This window comes from Apteryx rowi, unplaced genomic scaffold (genome assembly GCF_003343035.1).
Source record: "Apteryx rowi isolate R43461 unplaced genomic scaffold, aptRow1 scaffold_491, whole genome shotgun sequence".
In the NCBI taxonomy this organism is placed as follows: domain Eukaryota; kingdom Metazoa; phylum Chordata; class Aves; order Apterygiformes; family Apterygidae; genus Apteryx; species Apteryx rowi.
The window spans coordinates 513,058-529,884 of record NW_020450751.1 but is presented as its reverse complement, the minus strand read 5'-3'; positions in this window follow the sequence as shown (position 1 = coordinate 529,884).

Here is a 16,827-nt window from a genome sequence, read left to right as displayed (position 1 = left end):
TCTGAACTTTGGAAGAGCATGTATTCCCTCAGCTTTCCTGTGATACTAAAGCCAGAGTTAGAGTGGAACAGCATGCCCTCTTACAAACGTTAAACATATACAACATGGGCTACCCCCTTTCAACAGTGCTGTAACAGCTTGCCTTCTTGTCTGTCACTCCTAGTTTGAAGCCATGTGGAGGAGGAAGGCGCCGATCTACCTGTGGACACCCAACCAAGGGGCTCTCCTGCAAATCCAGYGAGCGCAACTGTTCCTTCTTGGACAATGTTTGGGTCCCATTACAGCTACAAACCAGCCAACAGGCGCAAGAATGCCAATTCACACACCAGGCTGCGGCTGGTGCTCCTAAACATGCCATATCTATATGTACAAGTCTGTGTTTGAGGGCTAAGAATAAGTTGCAACACCTTTCATTTGCTTAGCAATCAGATAAGCAGATTCATTTCAGGAAGCATTAGTGCATTACCAGGATAAAATCTTCCTCCTTCAGACTATTCATCTTGTCCTTGTTCTCTTGTGCCTTTACAAAATTTCCCCTGCCAAAGCAGTAATGTTATAGTCTGAAGAGACAACACCTGAGGTCTGAACATCAAGAAGTACAAGAACTTTGTAACTCAAAATAATCTAAAGGTAATGCTCAACTTTATTTATAAATAGTAAAATTCCCAGTAATAGAGTGGGATTTACTAGGGGCTTATGGTTAAAGTATGACTAAGTGTCCATCCCAAACTGAGACAGGCTGCTGAATTAGATGTTAAAGCAAGTAACTACCTGAAACTTAATAACACAGCTTCTGCTCATTTAAGAACAGCCCCATCACTTCAAGTGGGACTCCTTTTAGAACAAAAGATTAGTATAAAATTCAAGAAAAATTAGACAAATGTTTATGCAAGTCTAAGAAAAAATGAAGAAAATGTACGTTTTATTGTTAAAGCTTGATGACTGCATCAAACCTTTGCATAGATTTCTACATAGAGTACCYATTCACATCTTCTCCAAAACATAAGCTTCTCAAAGCATAACTGATTTTAGCTGAACAAACTCAAACTTATCGCTTGAAAGAAATAAAAAACATTATCTAAACATAAGCCTAACTTCTGCTTTTTCCCGTAGTTTAAATGCCTATAAAAACATAGTGCCATTACACAGGAAAACCACAAGGGGCCATTACTCAAGCTCTGTTCTGAAATTTGGAGACCTTTTGAACCTATTCTCTCAACATAAATTTCCAACTACTGTAAACAGAGCTCTATCCACTAGACCTGCTAGACTTAATGATGTGGAGAGATACCACACTGCAGTCTGGAAAACAACCTACTTAAAGCTTCCCACTCACACCCAAAGAGAGCGCAGTGGCCAAGTCCACACTTGGCACAAACTGGCATCATTCCACTTACCCACTTTTTTGCCAAGCAATGTCAGCTAAGGAGCCCTCAAAATACAGTGGCAACTTTGTATCATGATAATCTATGAGGGGCAACTGCAGGCAAGCTATTAGAGCAATACAGAAATTTAACTCTAGAAGGCATTGTGGGATTGCAGGCCCTGGGCCTTGAAGGGCTTTTGGGCAGCCCATCCAAAGCATGCTTTAGTAAAGTCTGTGAAGCTGGGTGAGGGAAAAATGCAGATTGTGCCCATGCAGGTGTGTGGGAAAAGATGACAATGCTGAAGGCAGGTGGACATCTTGTGCATCATGAGGCCAGTAGCACTGTCACTTGTACCAAGAGACAAGAAAGTCCAGTGCTCCACTGTCCAGTGGGTCTAAACAGCCACACTATACTGCCCACAATGCACAGCTGCAAGACTCTTCCGTCAGTCTTATTTAACCACCCATGGAAACAGCAGCCATTACACAGAAAACCCCATTCTTAACCACCCTGCACCGATTTTGTGGTGGTGTAACAGCTATCAGTGAAAAGCTGGAGAGGTGTTTAAGAGCTCAGTCTCAACTGAAGGTCAATAAAATTCAGGCTGAACAAAAGTCACTTTTCAGATTACTATTCCGATGATCAGAGCAGATTTAGACTGAGGTTTACTGCAATGCCCAATTACATACGTGACCTTGTCTGCTGGCAGGAAGGATATTCTGTGGGGAACTCGGGAGGCTATCAAGAAGAGAATTCTAGTCATCTAGCTTGGGTGACAAACTTCAACAGCTGAAGCTACGAGCCCCAATGTCTCTTCATTCTCTCTCCACCTCTTTCCCCCCACAGAGACATTTTATTCATCACCCACAAGAAGCAGAAAACTGAAACACAAAGTAGATCAGCTGATCTGAGGAGGCCAAGGGCTCATCAGCTAGCAAGCAGGCTGAAGTCCTGCCACTGTCCAAAGTTTGAATCCATTTTTCCTTTGGAACTAAACTTAAAAACACCACCTCAAACACTGAACAGCCAACCCACCAGGATGAGCAGGGCAAAATATCTTGCTCACAAAGTTTCAGGAATTATAGCCTTAGATAGAGGGTAAAACCTGATCAACCGAAAGGTACTTACAGCCCAATTCCTCATGCAACTGTGCTCCTTTATACCACTACCCTTCCCTAGAATATTAAACTCCTACTTTTTAGATTCTGGGAAATCCTACCTATTACAGAGCAGGGAAATGTATTCTGACAAAAGTAAATACTCACTTGCAGCCAGGAAAACATCAGTTAAAGGCATGGACTTGCAAACTGACTTTCACTTATGACTTCAGTYAGCTTTGCACTGAGGTCCACATAGGGAGATGGGAAAAATCTATGTTTTAATTTGCCTTACTGGCTAGATCACAAAATACTCATTTAATTATGATCAAACGCATCATAGGGGAGGCTGATGAAGCAAYATTTTCACTTTATTTAAATTAGTTCTTTCTCTAAATTAAATGACACTAAATGGAAATGTGACACAGAATTCCCCCATGAAACATCCTTTGCCCAAATAAAATTTGGTGGAATTCAATGTTTATTTCAGTAAACAGAAAGCCAGAGCTTGTATCTCTCCAGCCATTTTCTCTGTCTCTCCAACCTTAGCCCACTGCCTATCTTTGAGACCCCGCCTTCCTATGAATTCTCCACAAGTGGTATATCTTGTACAATCAGGGCCTTAAAGAACAGCACTCACTGTGCTGGGCAGGGTATAGTTTTGGTTCTATAGCACCTAGTACAACAGGACCACAGTCTCCTTACAATTGAAACTGTTCTTAAAGAACATATTAAGCAACTACCATTTGAATTTTTCATATATCATTTCACAAGAAAAGTCACAGCATTTTAGTTGTTTTTACATTACATACAATAAATTCACCTTCCAAACTCTTTAAATTTAATTTTGAGTGTTTTTGCTCTTCTGGGCCGTATACCTTGATCAAATAAGGCATGGAAACACTACTTGCACCTGCCCCAAATCTACTTTTTCAAGAACAGGGCTGAAAAAACAAAGTCATACAGCTCCTTTCAGCTCACAGTTCCTTAAATGGTCAAAAGCAATGAGAGCACACAGATACCCATCCACTTATCTCCATCTTGCCCACCTGCTTGCCAAATGCTCAGGGCAATACAGAAATATACCAGAATCCTGGCTTCAATAGTGCTACTGGAGCAGGTTTTGCTGCTGCAGTAGGTAATTCTGAAGAACTGCAGGCAGAGTGAACGGACAGGAAGGCACAGCTGCAAACCCAAACAGAACTATTAAGTCCAATATTAGAGCCAGCAGCTTTGTCAGCATACCTTTAACGTAAACAAAACATAGGCTGCACATTACACCCTCAGGAATACAGCAGAACAACAGTCTATCTCCTACTACCAGACTTCCTCTGCAACATAAATTCAAAGCTCAGGATTCAGACTTGAGACTTAACTAAAATTTACAGTTTTCCAGATCCTATCATCTTGAACACATCATGACACACAGAAGCCAAGGAAAACAAATGAAATTCATGTTTTACTGGGTCCCACATGCTGTGATATTTCCAAGCCTACTAGCATTCTCCAAGAAACATACAGAATGCTCAATTCTGAAAACAAATCCATTACCAGGACAGAGCACAGAACAAAATCAACTCAACAAGCTACTCCATGTGTTTTTCATTTAACTGTATTCTGCAGAGGAAGTGAATTTGGTATATAATATACTTGGCTTCTGTCCATATTCCTTCTATTATTAGGTGGGGAGTGGGGGATAGTGCCCATCTTTGGAGCACCAATTCCTCTTCCTTCTCAGTATATACTCACTCCCATCCAAAAGGGACTGCACACAAAAAACACATCAATTCAAAGCTAGGTACCCAAAGGGTACTACTCTGGCACAGGTGTGCACAAGGTGTGCGCAATCGTGTACTATAAATTGAACATATGTTGTACATATCATACTGTATAAATGTTAAGCTGGATCAACAAGACAAGAAGCTGGAGCTAGAGACCCCAGTGTGCATATACGGTAGTGGAGAAAAACTAACAGCCAGCAGGGTCAGGCAGGTTTCCCTTTTCCCTGAACGAGGTTAAAATGGCAATGTATTAAGATGACTGTGGAGTTTGGCTGTCACCCAGAAGTTTACTCTGCAGAAAAAGATTTCATTTACCCAAAGTTATGTGCTGGATAGATACCATATGTACAGAAAGTATATAACTTCTGGAAAGATATATATGCACATATATGTTCACTGCACATTTACATATTTTTTGCAACTGACTTAAGTGCCATCTAGGAAAACTCAATAGGTGACTTGAGCAAATTAAGTCATTCCTTCTGTGCCTTCAGTAAGTTACAGTGGACCCCTTCATAAAACAGTTAGGCATTACCCCAGAGCATTCCGCTTTCACAAATATGCCAGTCACCGCATATACTTTCTTTTATAAAATGTCTGTATTAAGAAAAGCTATTATACTGCTATTCCATATGAAACACAGAAAAAAAAATTAAAAAACAAAGAGGGGATCCTATAGGTAAAATGATCTATTTTGTACAGTGCATTTCTTCCACTGAACCATACATCTAAATACACTTAAAATAACAGCATAAACACTACAGTTTAATAAAACCAAGAGTTGTTTTGATATTTGGTACTAAGCCAAGGACAGTTTAGGCTAAAGTCTGATTAATCTAAACCACTTTTTACAACCTTCACTTTACTGCCAAAGTTTGAAGACAGATTTTGATACCAGATTTGATTTTTTTTTTGTCCAATTAGAGTTGCTATACAAAATATCAATCTGTTACTAAAAAATAAAAGTTACCAAAGACTATTTTTGTGTTGTATAGCATGATTAATCACTCCTTTAATTCCCTCATTAAGTACCATCTGAGTATTCACACGGATGCTTTGTGCTACAAATCTAACAGTTGACCATCAATGACAGGCAATAGTTACAAAGCACATTTATATTCATTAGCCATGTATAATTTAATTGAAGGATTAAAAGTATTTACTGTGAAGTTCTTAACTAGTCTGAAAGTAGACTAAATGAATATGTCACACAATTGTGTATGCACGAACCTGCACTTTTAAGTTATCCGTAGAAATTTATATCGCAGCTAAAAATCTTCAATTTTGCAGGGATAGATCCACATTTGAAAATATATAGCTGCAATGGATGCACATGACTTGATCCCTACAGAAAATATGCTTCTGGTCAGTATGCCAGGACATAATTTCAGGACAGCTTAATCAGCTAAGGAGATCCAACCACTCCCACGATGAAACTTTGGAAAAGCACTGATTTTACTCCAACACAACAGGTACACAAAGAACCACTTTACTTCCAGGGAAATGACAAGTTTGGATGGCTACAGTGCAGCTTTAGAGCCCTTGGCAAAGGAGACTTCCACTCTTTCTCATCTTTGGATCTGAGGAACTGTAAAGCACTGTTGTCAGACTTATCTCTGAATTTTTAAAAACTTCCAGGGAATCAGCACATTTACTATTACTGCTACACATATAGCTATATTCAGCAATATTTACTTGTTATATCCTGTAACATTTTGTTTCCCTAAGAGATTAAAGCAAGAACATTCCGCTACTTAGAAGTATCATAGTTTTCAGGCTTCTCAAAGACTAGTAGATATTTTTCTATGTTGAGTTCTATTTCTTATCTGAAGTTTGCTCGCAGTCATTTTATTCCAGCTGTGAAGGTATGCACAATCGCCTTGCCACTTATGAACCACCCAGCAGGGGTTTTAAGTAAACAAGCCATCATAACTCCCTACACCTCAGAAACACAATCAGATCTTGGGAAACAGAATTACTCCCCATCCTTTCCAGTTAACAGTTTACTTGGATTACTAGGTCAAATTCTGCCTTCAGCTGTAGCATACATTTAGGTACACAAGAACATGAGAGTATTCTTGGGTCACCAAATCCAGTGGTGCAGTATTGTCATATAATACCTGACAAACTCAATTTCAAAATGGTTTGGGATTTTTGACCCAATCACTGTCTAATTAGAAGACTGTTCTAGAACTTTGGTTTAATGACAGGAAACATTTTCTAATTTGCAGCCTAAGTTTATTCACATCCAGTTTAAGTTGATTTAGAAGCAACTCAAATTATTTCAGATGTCTATAAGCCTAGCTGAAAGCAGAATTCAGCCCGTAAATTTAGATTGTATCCAACTAAGCTTCAATCTAAAGAATGAACAAGGAAGACTAATATCAGACTTAATCTTAACTTCTCTTCAAAATGAGTTGCAATCATGAAATGAAGAGACCTTTAGTTCTACAAGGAAATAGCTTTTAAAAATCCCAAATCTACCTGACCCCATAGCAGTTTACTGAAAAGCTCAGTCCCAGAAAGGAGATACTTGTGAGGTTCTGCAGGGTTTGAAGAAAACAAGCAGTAATAGGGTGYTCCATGATGAGTTCCACTGTAGAGGAAGGATACAAAATCACTGGCATTTTCCCTCCTCGCCCAGCAGGCACAACTGTTTTAATCAGGATGAAACACCTACAAGCAAAACAAGATGGACACAGAGCTGACTTTGTACTTTAGATATCCTGTCTGCACACTGCTAAAGGATCTGGCCATACATTTATAACAGGCATAAGTACACCATCTCAGCAAATACATCTTTTCAATCTAGAAGTCACAGTGCCTACAGAGTCGCAATATTTTGACAGCGGTACAGAAGGAATCACCTGCTTAGGTAACCACATTCTTAAGTAAACACCATCACATAAGGGTTAAAAAATACACACGAATGAAGAGGTAGGTATCTCTTCTGCTGCTCTGCAGATATTCTCATCCTAGAAGCTGACAAGTTTTTGGTCAATTCCTAACAATGTGTTCTCAAGTTTTTAAATCTGCACTTGTATACAAAAACAGTTTAAAATTAAATGCAGTATTTATGCAGGCAAGAATTAACATAAAGCTACTTAATTCTGATAGAGTGGGAATTGCTGAGGTCAGTTTTCAGAGGATGCTACAAAAGCTATCAGTCACAAATGAGTTGCAATCCTAAATCTCCTTACAGAAGTCAATGACACTAATGATACAGTCTAGACTCGACTGTCACTGCATCACAGTCAAAAGCACACTGAGAAGAAGCTTCCATTGCCACAGCAAAATTTGTATCTCCTATGCCCCAACCAAGCAATACCTTTGAATTTGTGTCATTTTAAGCACACAATGAATTCTATCAATAGCGAGAGTGCTCGCAAGACTAAAACTTTTCTAAAAAAATTAAAGTCAAAGCATAGAGAAATAAACTAAAGATTAGAGAATCTTGATCTCTTGAATCATCAACCTAACCCTCACTAGCATAAATGTACTTCAAAAAAAGAAAAAGGCAATGATAATATGGGGATGGAAAAAGTGATTGCATAACTGATTAGATGCAGACAAAGCCAATAAGGATAGTAAAGGCTTTACACACAAGGCCTTCCAGTTACATTATAGTTACTTTTCAAGGCACAAACCTCCAAAAATCTTTAATCAGGTATACCTACTGACATAGTTTTACCTCAGATCACATATTCTCTTTCTGCTCTCTTTTTATAGTGGATAGAGGAATTCTAAGCAAGCTAAACTCTGCTTTTGAGAACTTAGAGTAATGGAAATACCATTACAACAGTAGCTGTCATTAGTATAATATCTTCTCTTCCATGGAACACAGCTCAGTTCATGCTATCACCTTTACAAAAACTGCCTGGCAACACACAAACGCCTAACTGCAGTGTAAAATGAAAAGACTGATCATTCTGGGAAACAGTTACTTCACAAACAGCAGCTTATTACATTAATTATTGTATGCCTCAGGGTTGAACAAGCAATGCAAAGGTTGGCAAGATTCTCACACTTAACATTGACTCTGACCTGAAGAAAATATTAAACATAAGACACGGTTTGCTTTAATGACCATACTGTACTGAAAAAAGGCTAAGTTGACTAAGTGCCCTCAGATTAAAATCTTATTTGATTATTTATATCGGCAGGGAGGGAGGATTGGAAAGTCATCAGAACATGAGAGAAAATAACACAGTTATTAGACAATAATAGTTTTTAAAGTCAAATGCAAAAAGGTAAAAAAAATCTTTTTTTAGTAAAAACACTTTTATTTTAATAGAAGATCAATAAACAGATATATCACTGATATGTAAGACAGAGAAATGTCATCATTTGGATAAGAAAAAAATCAGGAGAAGAGATCACGAATGTCTTTTAAGACAAAACCCCATCAAATACTCCACCACAGTGAGGAAATTGAGATACTTTTTTTTTTTTTTGGGGGGGGGGGGTAGGATAGGATGTATGCAGATCCAAATACCAAATGAGTGTTGGATTTCTCTGGGTTTTTCCCCCCCCAAAGTTGTATTTGTCAGTTATGTGCTGCTAAGGAGGACTGGAAAAAACAGGGTCCACAACATTAGGAAGTGGCGTAGTTGAGCCAGTGTGTTTTGAGAACTCTAAAGACAGCTTAATTGCAAACTCTCCTTCCCATGAAGCTGTAAAAAAACAAGAACTTGTGCCCAAGGTAATGTCAGAAAAACGGGTCTGGAGCCTTTCCAGACCACTAACWTGAAGATTTAGGAGGACCATGGGTCAAATACAGTGGCACCAACCACAAAAGGCTGGCTGGCATACAAAATGTTATCAAGCAAGTGACAGAGACTATGGTTTAGACTGCCCACAACTCAACCCAAAACCATCTGGAACAATTTAACTGAAACTATTGAGTTTCAGAAGATTAGAAGATTTCAGAGGCTACTGATTAGTTTCAGTTATCTGAAACCACTTAATATCTGAAGATTAACATTTATGGAAGAGGAAGCAGATTGTCCCATTTATCAGGTCCCTTTCCGATCTAGCTCCAGTCTTAGGGCAATTTTAGACCAAATATTTCAGTGATTTAGTGGTGGGAGGTAAAATTCACAGCATGGAAAACAATACTGTGGGAGGAACTTGGGGAGATGAAATGCAGTTTGCCAAAACAGAAGTTAACTCAAGGCACAGGTGAAATAGCAATCTCCTTATTCCTGGAAGAAGAAAATAGGATTTAGGACAAGACTTCAGTTTTGCATCTCCTTCAACAGACATTTTGTCCTCATTTCCTGTTAGCTTGCTATGACCTCAGGGTGAAGAGTGSCACCTACTGAAGTGCCAACATACCATATGGAAAGCTGTTTTTTTCCTGGAAACCTCCCAGCTGCACAACTACATTGTCTTTGCAAGATCACAAAATCACAGACTAGGGAGATCTGGCTGCAGGCCACATAAAGTAGACACTGTGCAAAGGCCAGTGCTGAAGAAAGCATGCAACATTGGAAACAGATGGAAACCTAAGAGGTCTTTGTTTCTTTGCTTTGTTTATCAGAGAGATGATCCTAGTAATAGACACAGAAGATCTAGGATTTATTCGTTTAGATTCATCATAGAAAGCAAGTCACTCTTGCTCACAGAGAGACTTGAATTTTCATAAGAAATATAGAACTCAAAAGAACCTCCTCTGGCTCAGTACATCTTTTCGACCAATAAATCCAGTCTCCTGAGTCTCCAAGGAGCCTTCTCATAGACTGATCTAACTAACTAGTCTAGCTGATCTATTTTTCTCATTCCTATTTCTACTGAAGGAAAACACACAACACCATGGTTTGAATGGATGAACTCCTATTTCCTGTTGCATTTGCAGTCAGTTTACACCTATTTGTTCCACCGTCCTTGAACTTAAATATATTTTTCTTCCCTAGTGATTAGTCCTGCTCAATTCATTTATAGGCAGGAAGCATCTTTCTTCATCTTCAGTTTGCAGGGCCAAAAAAAGCCAGCTTCTTTACACTACTCTCATAAGGTGAGCTCTCTAGGCCTTACACACTTCAATGATTTTTTACTTTGAACTATACTGTTTTATATCTTTTCCATTATTCTAGTCCTCAAAGTCATTCAGTTCTTCTATAAAGTGTTCTGATTTTCTTGGTATTGATGATAATTCCTTTCCCTCGCCCCATAGATATATACCCCCATAGGTCTGCTTTTTGTGTTACGTTTATTCACAAAAGTATCAGATATAACTCTTCCAAGGACACAGAATAGTAGTACAAAGGGGATTCTACTCTTCCTTGTAAAACTTTTTTTCTCTGGGCACTTTGTCACTTATGCTTCCAGAACTAACCCCATCTTCTACAGCTAAACTGATGATTTCCTGGGTCCTTATTAGATGATTAAAAGTCCCCATTAGGCCAATTACACCTTCCTTCTTCAACAAGTCAGTTATATTACTTAAGTATCATCAATTATATTGCATCATCCCCTCAGTACTGCCACTTCATTAGTATTGTTAAATACTTCATTAGTTGATAAACCCATATTGTTCCGCGCCATTTTAAGTACATTCAAATGTTTCATAATTCTTTCTTTAAAAGTATGCTCTCATATTGACAAACATGTTTTCAAATATCTACATTTGGCTTTTTTCTTTTGTCCAATCAATCGTAGTATAAAACTAGTGGACAGAGCAACTTCCTAAACTTGTAATGACAGCCATTGTTCTAATTCTGGTGAGAACCAAGGATTACCCAATATTTAGAGACCGGGGGGGAGGGGGGGGGGGAAGAGGGGAAAGACTTGCTAGTGAACCTAAGAGAATTCAGTTCTTACAGAAACAGTAATGGGAAGTGGTCTTTTCCCATTATTTCTCATTTTTATCATATGAAAGAAAGATATATGTGAGGGAAGCAGTGATTTTTTGGTTGTCAACATTCAAGTGCATCCCAGGGAGTCATAAACAGCATTTCACATACAACAGATTTTTCTTGAGGGTCTACAGAAGCAGAAGTTGAGAAGAATAAGACCAGGCAAGAATGCTGAAGCCACAGCATGTACATTGCCAAGGAAACTACGCTTACTATCTCCTGGACCTGTCCAGCAGAACAAGAAGTTAGCTTTAAATTAAAGATGTTTTAATTGTTGTTTTATAGTCCTATACAGACATTATAATTTACAGCTGAATTAGGAAGAAAACCTATAAATATATTAAAAATGTAAACAAAAAAATGGAATGATAAAAAGAAACTTAGTTCAGTCCATAAATTACTGTGTTTTATCCTTAATCTGATACCTGACACCAAAGCAACACTGGCTAACATCCTGTTTACCCTCACACTGGGTTAAGTGAAAGACTTCATTACTTTTGGGTGAAGTGCCAAGTGTTTCAGTATGCTCCATGATGATTTCGGAAGCTGCCAAACATTGAAATTAGAAATGAGTACACCAGCTGCCTCTGTACGTCACTCTGTGTATATATGATACTGCCAAGTCAAAGCAGATATCAGATAATCAATTAGCTGGGGGGGTGGGGGGGGCAGGAGGAGGGTTCAGGGCTTAAAATCTTGGCACAGCCCTACAGTATGGTTATAGAGATGTAAATAATATCCGTGTCTGCATGAATACCAGAAGGGACATTCAAGGTCTTACTATTAAACAGACTATGCTCCTTCACTTTTTCTTACAGGTGCTCATGTTTCATTTCTACTATAGCACCTACAATAAACTTCTAAGGCTCTATCAACCAAAAGCATACCGTCTCCCTCTCAGTTTCCCAAGTGGACTAAGTATCTTTCCATTCCTTCCCATTTGAACATAAAAGTACTGTATGTGCTTCAATTCAAAGACTTGAGATACTATCCATTAATTAATGCATTTTTTAAACTCACTTCTTAAGTCTGACTCCATCTTCCTTTATAAGGAACGAAAATATGAAAGACACATGAACTAAAATAAACATAACCAAATTTATGTCCTTCCCTTAAGGAAAAAGGCAGCTTTCTATAATGAGGGCAAATTTTAACCTCAGGGGTATTCTAATTGGAGTTGTAAGACCATTATTCTTGTGTCCTTTTCCATCATTAGTCACCATTATTTCTTCCAACTGCTGAACAGTTATGGAAAATATCAGTAAAAATTCCAAAGGAAAAAGAAAATGGAAAAGCAGCATGCTGGCACAACTCAGCCCAAGGTATACTCAGAACTATTTATTCAGAAATTCATGTTAGTTCACTTCTGTACGGACAAGCTGTACAGTAGACTCATGTTCCTGTTGGTCATGTTTAGGACATGCTGGAATTTTGTAGCTACTTAAGGCCTTGCATCAAACTGTATCATGGAATGAGCTCTTATGTTCACTATATTCTTCTCAGGAAAAGGCATTAGAGAGCTGTTGGTTTGATATTACCTATTTTCTGTACAAGGACCACATTTTCTGCATCAGCCTGATTGCCAAATGCCATCTGCATTTCCTGAATCCCAGAGCTGACCTGGAGTCATGCAGCTTTCAGCACTATTCAAGGGCTATTCARATAACCAGAATTGTACTTACCCTTCTCATTTCACTACTGCTATAGTTTGAAATAGTTATTAGTGAAGGGAAGAGGACATTTCCATATGATTTCCCCTATAATACTGTACAGACGTATATGAATAGACAAAAACTGAGCTTCACTAGGCTTGAGCTCCTCATTATCTGGCTCCAACCTCAATCTGAAGTTGCCCATGCTGAGCTGCCTAAGTAAACAGAATCCAGCTAGTAACTATTTAAAGCTATATCCATGAACATTTTCCTCCAAGAGATTTCAATACACAAATATGTTCACTGGGTGAGAACTTCCCATACATGTGCTGATGTCCATTACATCTACTGGTGAGTCTAGTTGTACTTGCCAGTACTTCTGTTTCAAGAATGAGATATTTATACCCCAATGGCTGAGCTCCACAATACCTGTCTTATTAGAGTAATTACAGTATTGCACAAACTTTGGTATGCTGCTTCTACAACAGCATTTTATCTGAGCTAGTCATCCCTTTGAACGTGAGTTAATCTTGAAGAGACAGTTTCTACGTCCTCCTATACCTTGCACTTATCTGCATGAAGAAATGAACAGAGATTTGACCACATCTAATGATTACAAGGTAAGAAACAGAATAAGTTTAACAGCTTGGGCATGGCCAGCAAGCCAACAGAAAAGCAACTATATACAGCAAGGATATTCACAGCAACAGAGTTACATTGTCAAAGGAAGAACAACTTCCCTCTTGCTGGACAGGACTTACCTGCTACTACAGAACCATGACACTAATTGATGCATTTTAAAAACAAAGACACAAATTCTTTGCAGGAGCTGACCCTTGAATTTTTTTGTTATTATATTACTGGTTTAGGAGGAAAAGAGACTGAATTTGTTAAACTTTTTTTTTTTTTTAAATTAAAGCAATCCTAACAACAAGTCACCTAGATTGATTAGAAAATACTATTTCCTTCCTCTTCTGCCTAGACTCTCTCTCTCTCAGAGAGAGATCAGTATAGTTAGCTAGAAGACATAACTAAGCATCATGGGACTAAAACTGTAAAATACTGCTGAAATGCTTTAAGCACCCTTTGGGGTTTGTTAAACTCCACAGTTGCACTGATGACTTTAGTTTTCCCTCTAAATTTGCTACAGGAATACTGAACCGATAGGTCATCTGCCTTTTCATAGCATTTAGATTTACTATGAGAAATGGCTAAAAACAACATTTTTCCAATTTCCATATGCAAAGTCCTTTATAATAAAAGCCGTATTTCCCTAAATGCACTTTCTCAAAACAGCATTAAAATCCTCACTTCCAGAGAAATACGTTCTGAAGATAGACTGCCACAGAATCTTTTTTCTCAGCTCCTTAAGACACTGTACTTTCTGACAGGTGTTCTGTTATACCAGTAAGTCTTACATGGTAATTACTGTTATAGTTATTAACTACTGCAGTAAGGAAAAGAATTTACAAGGCTCAAAAAAATGCACTAAACAAGGTCTGGCCCATGCCAGGAAGAGATTGTAATAAAATGGACTGCTAAACAATAGTTACCAATATCAATTCAGTTATAAATATATCTTTTCCTTTAAGACATTCAGCCTAAATAGCTAAACTATTTTACTGGTCACTGTATTCAGTATAACTCACCATTGCTGTAAGATTTATTTGGTACTCCCTAGACATGGAGTTCTCCATCAGTACTATTACACTGATACAGCATTACTCTAAGTCACCAGCATAAAATCATGTTCAACATACAGTGATGATGGAAGTTAAATGCAAAGCCACATTATAAATCACAACAAAGACAACATAAAGTTAATAAAAAGGTTTGTCTACCTATAGTGCTTTAGTTAACAGGATTCTTGCCTATATAAAGTGATCTGTATCCACATGAGAACTCTTCAGACAGACAGGACTCAAATGCAGAGCAAGTATGTAAACTCTCATCATGTCACAGGCTTCATTAACTGTTCAAGCCATGGATTTCTCCCCAACTTGCACACAATTCAGTGCAGCAGAGCTTTTTTAGTGACTGTTTGAGAAACAGGCATAGGGAGTGCAAACACTAACACCTGCTTGGGAAGCGGAGAGAAAACAGCTAAACCAACAGGTGGCTTTTCTACCTTAATACAGATGTCACTTCATTTTTTTGTGATATTCAGGATACTGGCAGTGCTTGGGAAAGGAAACCCTGCCATATTGTTCCTCCCTACAGCCTTTCAAGAACACCTCTTCAACAGGAAAAATCCAGCCTATAAAAAGCAGCAGGAAGGAGACTGACCAGAAGTTACCCCACCACCATTTGAGAGAGCAGGGTGCTACTGTGAAAGAATGGCAGCCAGCTCTTGCTTGCCTTCCAAGCAAATAGCTGGTAAATCTTAAACAATGCTAGTATTTGAGAGGAGGCTGTGCGAGAATGGAACACCTAAAACTTTTCTTTACATAGTGGCTGTGAACATAAACACTAAGAATGTCAGAGATCAAGAATTCAGTCATGTTTTAAACATTAGACAGTCACAGTTTTTCATCCCATGCATCATACCAACATAAACAAGCACCAAATGTGTCAAACAAATTGCTCACTGCGGTAAACAAGCTCAGTAACACCAGTTCTTCAGCTGCCACCCTCTTCTCACCTCTTATCACACTCATGTATTTTGTGTAGCAGGCAAAGGGTGGCTGACAGACCTCACAGCAAATGAAAGATCATTTTGCCTGTCAGATATTCCATAGCAGACTTCTAAAGTATTTCAATATCTAGAGTTGCAAATAGATGTCTCTAAAATCATGAACAGGAACGTAGTGCCTAACCATTATTTTTTAATCCCAAGAAATTTCTATCTCTACCTTTCAGCACCCAATTACCTTTGCAAATTTGGCCTTTGGAGCACTCAAGTCAATTGAAATCTATAGAAGAAAAAAAGAAAAATGCAAACACATTATGAAGCACAGTGTTGTCTGGGAGATGATATAGCATGATGTCAGTTACGTGAACTATGCTTTCTCTATTTGTCTCATTACATTTTGCCTTAACCATCAACTGATTTGCTCTTCAATAAACCTTTATTTGAATCTTAAGGCTCCTTGAGATTGAACAGACCTCCAGATCACTCTAGGTACTTGCATTAGCAGTTTAACTCATACTGAAGAGACATTCAGAAATGACCATACAGAAGAGATCTATTAAAAACAAAAGCAATTCAGTAGAGACAAACAGAGCCAAACAAAGGCTATTCATGAAGCACACACTGGCTTTTTTGCTACGGAACGCAGAAAAAAAGTTGACCACAGAATTCTAATTATGTTAAACAAAACTCAGCTAACTCTGTCAGTGCATCAAATTTGAGTTTAATAGCCTTCAATCAGGTATACAAAGTGCTGTGTGTGGCAAAGGGGTTTTATTGTATATATTTATGCTGAAATACATTGGTCAATTGAATGAAACCTTTTCCTGAGGAAGGATGACAAGATGGAGCCTGAAGTTTTCTCCGAATCATTTCTAAATCCATATACTAAAACCAAAAGTATTTACAAGCAGTTCTTTCAAAAGCATGGTTTACATTCCAGAAAATGAGGTCTAAATCAACATCTAATGTGGGCAGATGGAACCAATTTTTCCTTTTGTAAGGCAAGCACGCGACATTCAACACTTTATTGGCCCAATTGCATCAGGTTTCGGTATGTGCAATTGCAACAAGGCATCATCATGATCTGTGAAACAATTAAGTACAGCAAGTTACATAAAAGGAAATAATGCTACCCTCAAGATAGAGTTACATACCTACACACCAGTTTCTTGTAGACTGAGTTTCCTCAACTAATGTAGCAGTTTACTACACATTTCCAAAAAGGTATTCCCCCCGCCCCAGCCCAGCTGCAGGTCAGCTGAAATGTCATACAAACTGTTTATACTGTCCATTATTGCTAGACACAATTTGAGTGTACTAGCCAATCTCCCTCTCCGTCGGACTATCCAGAAAAGTTAATATACTCTCCCATTCAGGTACCCTAAGATACTGGGGTTAAATTCACTGGTTCGTCCTTAAGTCTAGGAACCATTCTAGTGAC